This window comes from Macaca fascicularis, chromosome 4 (assembly GCF_037993035.2).
Source record: "Macaca fascicularis isolate 582-1 chromosome 4, T2T-MFA8v1.1".
Lineage (NCBI taxonomy): Eukaryota > Metazoa > Chordata > Mammalia > Primates > Cercopithecidae > Macaca > Macaca fascicularis.
Window position 1 is genome coordinate 12093963 of NC_088378.1, and position 10230 is coordinate 12104192.

The window sequence follows — 10230 nt, forward strand, 5'->3', positions numbered from 1 at the left end:
CAATCCTCCTGCCTCAGCCTCCTAAAGTGCTGGTATTACAGACATGTGCCACCTTTCAAGATGATGAAAAACACTACGAGGAACTGTCAGAGTGCAGTCCCAGTTTAGGAAGAATTGCTGTTAGAACCAATTGCCTTGGGATGATTGAGGCTATGTGTCTTACTGCCCATACTGATGTTCTTGGGAGCTTCATTCCTGGCAGATAATTCCGAATCCAGTCAACATCATAATTGCACAACCCATGGCTATTTGAACAACATCCACAATCCTCCAGCTTGTTTTATTTTATTTTTATTTTTGTTTTTGTGTAGAGACAGTGTCATTATGTTGCCCAGGTTGGTCTTGAACTCCTGGCCTTAAGCGATCCTCCTGCCTTGGCCTCTCAAAGTGCTGGGATTACAGGTGTGAGCCACCACACCCAGTCTTTATTTGTTAATTCATATATTCAACAAGTATTTGTCAAGCATCTCCAACATGTCAGGTGCTATCTGAGATGCTGGGAACATGTATGGTGAACCAGACAAGCAAATGTTTATGGAGCTTCAACATCACTAAGCACCAGGGAAATGCATACCAAAACCACAGTGAAATATCATCCTACCCACCAGTCAAACTTTAAAGCTCCAAAAATGATCTCCTTTGACTTCAGGTCTCACATCCAGGTTACGCTGATGCAACAAGTTGGTTCTCATGGTCTTGGGCAACTCCACCCCAGTGGTTTTGCAGGGTGCAGGCCCCCTCCTGGCTGCTTTCATGGGGTGGCGTTGAGTGTCTGCAGCTTTTCCAGGTGCACAGTGTAAGCTGTCAGTGGATCTACCACTCTGGGGTCTGGAGGACGGCAGCCCTCTTCTCATAGCTCCACTAGGCAGCACCCCACTAGGGTATCTGTGTGGAGACTCCAACCCCACATTTCCCTTTCACACTGCCCCAGCAGAGGTTCTCCATGAGAGCCCCCTGCAGCAAACTTTTGCTTCTATCTTCTTCTGAAATCCATACATTTTCTGAAATCTAGGCAGAGGTCCCCAAACCTCAATTCTTGACTTCTGTGAACAGCAGGCTCAACACCACGTGGAAGCTGCCAAGGTTTGGGGCTTCTACCCTCTGAATCCACAGCCTCAGCTATACGTTGGCCCCTTTTAGCCACAGCTGGAGTGGCTGGGACACAGGGCACCAAGTCCCTAGGCTCCACACAGCATGGGGAACCTGTTCCCAGCCCACAAAACCACTTTTTCCTCCTGTGCCTCTGGGCCTGTGATCAGAGGGGCTGCCATGAAGGTCCTAAGACGGGCTGGAGACATTTTCCCCATGGTTTTGGGAATTAACATTAGGCTCCTTGCTACTAATGCAAATTTCTGCAGCAAGTTTGAATTTCTCCCCAGAAAATGGGTTTTCTTTTCTATAGCATAGTCAGGCTGCAAATTTTCTGAACTTCTATGCTGTTTCCCTTTTAAAACTGAATGCCTTTAACACTACCCAAGTCACCTCTTAAATGCTTTGCTGCTTAGAAATTTCTTCCATCAGATACCATAAATCATCTCTCAGGTTCAAAGGTCCACAAATCTCTAGGGCAGTGCAAAATGCCACCAGTCTCTGTTAAAACACAACAAGAGTCACCTTTGCTCCATTCCCAACAAGTTCCTCATCTCCATCTGAGAACACTTCAGCCTGGATTTTATTGTCCATATCACTATCAGCATTTTGGGCAATGCCAAATGCCAACAAGTCTCTAGGAAGTTCCAAACTTTCCCACATTTTCCTGTCTTCTTCTGAGCCCTTCAAACTGTTCCAATTTCTGCCTGTTACCCAGTTCCAAAGTCACTTCCACATTTTTTGGTATCTTTTCATCAATGCCCCACTCCTGGTACCAATTTACTGTGTTAGTCCGTTTTCATGCTGCTGATAAAGACATACCCAAGCCTAGGAAAAAAAAGAGGCTTCATTAGATTTACAGTTCCACGTGACTGGGGAGGCCTCAGAATCATGGCAGGAGGCAAAAGGCACTTCTTACATGGCAGTGGCAAGAGAAAAATGAGGAAGAAGCAAAAGCGGAAACGCCTGATAAACCTATCAGATCTGATGAGACTTATTCACTATCACAAGAATAGCACAGGAAAGACTGGCCCCCATGATTCAATTACCTCCCCCTCCATCCCTCCCACAATATGTGGGAATTCTGGGAACTATGATTCAAGTTGAGATTTAGTGGGGACACAGCCAAACCATATCAATATTTTTGTCTCAAATTTTTTATGGTGCACCAGAGTAAAGAGACACTTGGATAGATACCTTTCAAACACTTGAGAATGCAGAAGGAAAGTAGTTAACCAAATCCATAAAAAGAAAGTAAAAAAATGAGCAAGGCATGCAAAACAGTTCTAAGCCTTCTGGATTAATCCAGAGCTGAGGGTCCCTATTGCTCCATGGAGTTGATTAGGATGTTATCAGACCTTTGTAACTGAGAAATACTGGGCCACTGACTAGCTAACTGGAGGAACAAATTAGGCATCTAATGATTAAACTGATATTAAAAGCATTTTTATTTCCTACTTTAATTGGAATTTCTTTTTTATTCTATCTTACATGAGTTTTGCTCTTTAACTCAGGAAACATATTCTGAAAGCAAAAATGTATGTGTGATATTGCTATTATTTTTTTCCAACAATAGAAAAAAAAGTTCAGCCAGGCACAGTGGTTCACACCTGTAATCTCATCACTTTGGGATCCCAAGGCGGGTGGATGGCTTGAGCTCAGGAGTTCAAGACCAGCCTGGGCAACATAGCAAAACCCTGTATCTACAAGAAATACAAAACAAAATTAGCCAGGCATGGTGGCATATGCCTGTGACCCCAGCTACTCAGTAGGCTGAGGTGGGAGGATGCTTGAGCCAGGGAGGTGGAGGTTGCAGTGAGCTGAGATCATGCCACTGCATTCCAGCCTGGGTGACAGAGTGAGACCCCATCTCAAAAAAAAAAAAAAAAAGGAAAAGAAAAATTTTTCTTCAATGACTGGAGTTTTCTTTCATCTTACAGTTATTTTAGAGAAGCAAGGCAGTGTGACATAGTAGAAATAATTGAGGGCCATGAGTCAAAAGACTTGGTTTCCAGCTGTCATGGGAAATCATTTCATCTCTTTGAGGCTTGGTTTTCCCTAGGAGTTATTAAGCCATATACAGAAGAATTCCTTGGGTCCCTTTTAGCTTTAAGAGTCTGTGATTCTAGAAAGCAAGGAGCTGTTTCTGAGGGAGGATAAAGGAAACACACGCCGGGTGCAGTGGCTCAAACCTGTAATTCCAGCACTTTGGGAGGCTGAGGCTGGTGGATCCCTTGAGCTCAGGAGTTCAAGACTGGCCAGTACAACATAGTGAGACCCTGTCTCATTGCTGTTTTAACATTTTTTAATTAAAAAAAAAGAGAAATATAATGAAAGATGAGGGAGGCAAGAAGAGACAGAATCTGAGAAAAACAAAGAAAGCTTTGGAGAGCAAGGTACATTGTACTGTAAAGTCAACCTGCTCCCTGTTAACTTCCTTGGAAAAGTGGAATCAACTTTTTGAGCTTTTTATCTTTTCTTCTGTGTCCTGGCTGGTAGAAATACAAATAAGCACTAAACTGGAGAAAAGCAGGGAGCTGGGGGAATAAGGACAAGAAATGGAAGGATGGATCATTTAGACACTGCAATGCCAGCCCCAAGTCTTCTAGAAATGAAGGTGACAATTTGGCCCTAAAGTTCAAAAAGGTTAAAAAGGATTTTTTGTGTGTGTGTGTGCCTGGGCTGCTCCCAATAATCTTAATTCAAGAGGATCCCCATGGTTTAATTTATCCAGAATCTTCTCCTAAACCTTTTGCAGTGTGCATCAGCTGAGATTTCAACAACAGATGGTTGCCCTGAAGGTACTTTGATAGGTGAAATTTAGAAAAGATTCTTGGTCCTAAATGGAATCTAATCTTTTACTGTCTAAACCGATCTGGATTCATTTCAGACCAACTTATTCTTAGAAATATATTTACAGAGACTGGGCACAGTGGCTTACACCTGTAATCCCAGCCCTTTGGGAGGCTGAGGCAGGTGGGCCACTTGAGCTCAGGAGTCTGAGACCAGCCTGGGCAACATAGTGAGACCCACATCTCCACAAAAAATTTAAAAACTAGCTGGGTGTTGCTGGGAGCAAGCCCCCCAAAATCCGGCCATAAGATGGCCTCAAAATTGGCCATAAACAAAATCTCTGCAGCACTGTAACATGTTCATAATGGCCTTAACGCCCATGCTGGAAGGTTTTGGGTTTATGGGAATGAGGGCAAGGAACACCTGGCCCGCCCAGGGTAGAAAACCACTTAAAGGCATTCTTAAGCTACAAACAATAGCATGAGCGATCTGTGCCTTAAGGGCGTGTTCCTGCTGCAGTTAACTAGCCCAACCTATTCCTTTAATTCAGCCCATCCCTTCGCTTCCCATAAGGGATACTCTTAGTCAATTTAATATCTATAGAAACAATGCTAATGACTGGTTTGCTGTTAATAAATGTGTGGGTAAATCTCTGCTCAGGGCTGTCAGCTCTGAAGACTGTGAGACCTCTGATTTTCCACTTCACATCTCTATATTTCTGTGTGTGTGTCTTTAATTCCTCTAGTGCTGCTGGGTTAGGGTCTCCCCAGCCGAGCTGATCTCGGCAAGTGGCGTCCATCTTGGGGGCTCGAATCCAGGTCGAAGGGTCGCCGGAGCAATGGTAGGAACAGAAAACTAGCTGGAGGATACCCAAATACTCTTAAAGCAATCCCCATGGTGAGTAAGAAGGGGAGCTTAGAAGCATCAGGGTAACAATGGGACAGATATGGGGTCTGGTTGGTTTCACCTTGGAACTTTTTCACACTGATGACGAGGAGGAACAAGAGTATAGCAAAGTAACAGAGGAGGTTACAGAGCATGTTTATTTGCCAGCTAAAACTAAAGTGGCAAAGGAAGGAGAGGTTCATCTCTACCCTTCTGCAACCCCTCCTTACTATTTTGAAGAAAATGACCCCCCAGATCTTTCTTTTCTGGAGGACACTGTGTGAAAAGTAGTTGCTCCAGTGACTGTTCAAGCAGCACCTCAAGCGACTGCTGTTATTTCTATTCAGGCAGGAATTCAGCAAGCTAGACAAGAGGTGATTTAGAAGTTTGGCAGTTCTCTGTTAGAATACACCCCCCAGATCAACAGGGAAATATTACAGCTGCATCTGAGACTTTTCCTTTTAAATTACTCAAAGAATTTAAACAAGCAATAAATCAATATGGACCAGGTTCTCCTTTTGTAATGGGACTGTTAAAGAATGTTGCTGCTTCCAGTCGGATGATTCCTACTGACTGGGACACTCTTGCTTGAGCTTGTCTGACTCCTGCTCAGTTCTTACAATTTAAAACTTGGTGGGCAAACAAAGCTTCCATTCAGGCTGCTTGCAATGCCCAGGCCCAACCTCAAATTAATACAACTGCAGACCAACTTTTGGGGGTTGGCGGCTGGGCTGGTTTAGATGCACAAGTGGTCATGCAGGATGAGGCCATAGAACAGCTTAGAGGAGTGTGCGTTAGAGCTTGGAAAAAAATCACTTCAGGTGGAGAACAATACCCTTCTTTTAGTGCTGTAAAACAGGGACCCAAAGAACCATACGTTGATTTTATAGCTCGGTTACAGGAGTCTCTTAAAAAGATGATTGCAGATTCAGCTGCTCAGGATATAGTGTTGCAGTTATTAGCTTTCGACAATGCTAATCTCGATTGCCAGGCTGCTCTGCGACCTATCAGAGGGAAAGCACATTTAGTTGATTATATCAAGGCCTGTGATGGTATCGGAGGTAATCTGCATAAAGCTACCTTGCTGGCACAGGCAATGGCAGGACTGAGAGTAGACAAAGGAAATACTCCTTTATCTTGGAGCTTGTTTAACTGTGGGAAGCATGGTTATACTAAAAAAGAATGTAGAAAAAATCAGCAAGTCCGGCCACCAGATAGGGGAAAAAAAGAAAACTGCAGATCCTGAAATATGTCCAAAATGTAAAAAAGGAAAACATTGAGCTAATCAGTGTCACTCTAAGTTTGATAAAAATGGGAACCCAGTTTCGGGAAACGCAATGAGGGGCCCGTCCCGGGCCCTGTTCTAAACCAGGGCATTTCCAGCTCAGGCCATTCCCTCACCCCTGTACAATGTCTGTCCCCCACCACAGCCGATAGTGCCGCAGTAGATTTATGCTGCACAAAAGCTGTGAGCCTTCTGCCTGGGGAATCCCCGCAAAAGCTCCCAACAGGAGTCTGTGGACCCTTGCCAGCAGGGACAATAGGATTACTTTTAGGAAGTTCTAGTTTGAGTTTAAAAGGGGTACAACTGGTGTGATTCCGTCCTGCGGGGCTGTTCCCTGGAGCAGCGTTCGTTTATCTCCATCCGCCTTCTCTCCCACCTAAGTGCGTGCAGCCACCTGATGGAAGATTTGATGGACATGAACATGAGCCCCCTGAGGCCCCAGAACTATCTATTCGGTTGTGAACTAAAGGCTGACAAAAATTATCAGTCTAAGGTGGATAATGATGAAAATGAGCACCAGTTATCTTTAAGAACGGTCAGTTTAGGGGCTGGTGCAGAGGATGAATTGCACATTGTTGAAGCAGAGGCAACGAATTACAAAGGCAGTCCAATTAAAGTAACACTGGCAACTTTGAAAATGTCTGTGCAGCCAACGGTTTCCCTTGGGGGCTTTAAAGTAACACCACCAGTGGACTTAAGGTTGAAGTGTGGTTCGGGGCCAGTGCATATTAGTGGACAGCACTTAGTAGCTGTGGAGGAAGATGCAGAGTCAGAAGATGAAGAGGAGGAGGATGTGAAACTCTTAACTGTATCTGGAAAGCGGTCTGCCCCTGGAGGTGGTAGCAAGGTTCCACAGAAAAAAGTAAAACTTGCTGCTGATGAAGATGAGGATGAGGATGAGGATGATGATGATGATTCTGAAGATGAGGAAGCTAAAGAAAAAGGGCCAGTGAAGAAATCTGTATGAGATACTCCAGCCAAAAATGCACAAAAGTCAAATCAGAATGGAAAAGACTCAAAACCATCATCAACACCAAAATCAAAAAGACAATAATTCTTCAAAAAACAGGAAAAAACTCCTAAAACACCAAAAGAACTAGTTCTGTAGAAGACATTAAAGCAAAAATGCAAGCAAGTATAGAAAAAGGTGGTTCTCTTCGCAGAGTGGAAGCCAGGTTCATCAGTTATGTGAAGAATTGCTTCTGGATGATTGATCAAGAGGCTATTCAAGATCTCTGGCAGTGGAGGAAGTTTCTTTAAGAAAATAGTTTAAACAATTTGTTAAAAATTTTCCTTCTTATTTTATTTCTGTAACAGTTGATATCTGGCTGTCCTTTTTATAATGCAGAGTGAGAACTTTCCCTGCCATGTTTGATAAGTGTTGTCCAGGTTCCATTGCCAAGAATGTGTTGTCCAAAATGCCTGTTTAGTTTTTAAAGATGGAACTCCACCCTTTGCTTGGTTTTCAGTATGTATGGAATGTTATGATAGTACATAGTAGTAGCGGTGGTCAGACGCGGAAATGGTGGGGAGACAAAAATATACATGTGAAATAAAACTTAGAATTTTAATAAAGTAAAAAAAAGGGGGGTACAAATACATACAGGAGTCATTGATTCAGATTACAATGGGGAAATTCAAATTGTTATATCTACTTCTATTCCCTGGAAAGCAGAGCCAGGAGAGCACATAGCACAGCTCCTGATTGTGCTGTATGTGGGAATGGGAAAAAGTGAAATTAAACGAACAGGAGGATTTGGAAGCACAAATAAACAAGGCAAAGCAGCTTATTGGGTAAATCAAATTACTGATAAACGTCCTACCTGTAAAATAACTATTCAAGGAAACAAATTTAAAGGTTTGGTAGATACAGGAGCGGACATTTCAATCATTTCTCTACAGCACTGGCCATCCACATGGCCAATTCAACCCTCTCAATTTAACATAGTTGGAGCTGGTAAAGCTGCTGAAGTATATCAAAGTAGTTATATTTTGCATTGTGAGGGGCCTGATGGACGATCTGGGACTATTAAACCAATTATAACTTCTGTACCTATAAATTTATGGGGAAGAGATTTATTACAACAGTGGGGAGCACAAGTTCTAATTCCAGAACAATTGTATAGCCCTCAAAGTCAACATACAATGCGTGAAATGGGGTATGTCGCTGGTATGGGACTAGAGAAAAATTTGCAAACTTTGAAAGAACTACTTCAAGTGGAAAATCAAAGTTCCCGCCAAATATTAGGAAATAATTTTTGATGGTGGCCATTATTAAGCCTCCAGAACCTATACCTTTAAAATGGTAAACAGATAAGCCAATTTGGATAGAACAATGGCCACTAAGTAACGAAAAACTGGAGGCTTTAGAGAAATTAGTTACTGAACAATTAGAAAATGGGCACAGAGCTCCAACATTTTCTCCTTGGAATCTTTTAGTTTTCATAATTAAGAAAAAATCAGGAAAATGGAGAATGTTAACTGACTTAAGAGCCATCAATTCAGTTATCAACCTATGGGAGCATTACAGCCAGGATTGGCTTCTCCTGCTATCATTCCAAAAAATTGGCCTTTAATAGTAATAGATTTAAAAGATTGTTCCTTTACTATCCCTTTAGCTGAGCAAGACTGTGAACAGTTTGCATTTACAATTCCTCCAGTAAACAACCTGCGGCCAGGTAAGCATTATCACTGGAAAGTGTTGCCACAGGGCATGTCAAACAGCCCAACAATTTGTCAGATGTATGTGGGGCAAGCAATTGAACCTACTCGTAAAATATTATGTTATCATTGGAAAGTATTGCCACAGGGCATGTCAAATAGCCCAACAATTTGCCAGACATATGTGGGGCAAACAATTGAACTTACTCATAAAATATTTTCACAGTGTTACATTATTCACTATATGGATGATATACTTTTTGCTGTCCCATCTCGAGAAATATTACTCCAATGTTATGATCACTTGCAAAATTCGATTTCTCACGCTGGTGTAATTATAGCTCCTGACAAAATTCAGGCTACTACTCCTTACTCTTACTTGGGGACCTTAGTAAATGACACTACCATTGTGCCACAGAAAGTAACCATATGTAGGCCGGGCATGGTGACTCAGGCCTGTAATCCCAGCACTTTGGGAGGCTGAGATGGGTGGGTCCCGAGGTCAGGAGATCGACACCATCCTGGCAAACATGGTGAAACCCCGTCTCTACTAAAAATACAAAAATGAGCCAGGCATGGTGGCGGGCGCCTGTAGTCCCAGCTACTCAGAAGGCTGAGGCAGGAGAATGGCGTGAACCCAGGAGGCGGAGCTTGCAGCGAGCTGAGATTGCGCCACTGCACTCCAGCCTGGGCGACAGAGCAAGACTCTGTCTCAAAAAATAAAAATAAAAAATAAGGTAACCATACATAGGGGTCAACTAGAAACATTCAATGACTCTCAAAAATTACTAGGAGATATTAATTGGATACGACCTGCTCTAGGCATTCCTACCTATGCCATGAGTAGTCTATTTTCTATCCTTAGAGGAAATCCTAGTCTCACCAGCCCTCAGCAATTAACAAAGGAGGCTGAGGTCAAGTTACAGCTGATTGAAAAGCAAGTCTATAAAGCTCAGATAAATAGAATAAATCCAGAGAAGACTCTAGATTTGCTAATTTTTTCAACTCAGCATTCACCTACTGGTGTTATTGTCCAAGAATAGGACTTAGTAGAGTGACTTTTTCTTCCACATACTAATTCACGGACTCTAACTCCTTATTTAGATCAAATTGCTTCTATGATAGGGATTGGGAGAACTCAGATTGTTAAATTACATGGATATGATCCTGGAAAAATTATTGTCCCTCTCACGAAGGCACAAATACAGCCAGCTTTTTTTTTTTTTTTTTTTTTTTTTTTTGAGATGGAGTCTCGCTCTGTCGCCCAGGCTGGAGTATAGTGGCATGGTCTTGGCTCACTGCAAGCTCTGCCTCCTGGGTTCATGCCATTCTCCTGCCTCAGCCTTATGAGTACCTAGGACTACAGGTGCGTGCCACCACATCCCGCTAATTTTTTGTATGTTTAGTAGAGATAGGGTTTCACCATGTTAGCCAGGATGGTCTCAATCTCCTGACCTCGTGATCCATCCACCTCGGCCTCCCAAAGTGCTGGGATTACAGGCATGAGCCACCGTGCC

General features: G+C 42.9%; 1 pseudogene; it reads left to right on the plus strand.

Moving 5' to 3' along the window:
* The first annotated feature begins 5873 nt into the window (after nt 1-5873).
* LOC102126508 (nucleophosmin pseudogene) lies at nt 5874-9196 on the plus strand (annotated as a pseudogene).
* The last annotated feature ends 1034 nt before the right edge of the window (nt 9197-10230 follow it).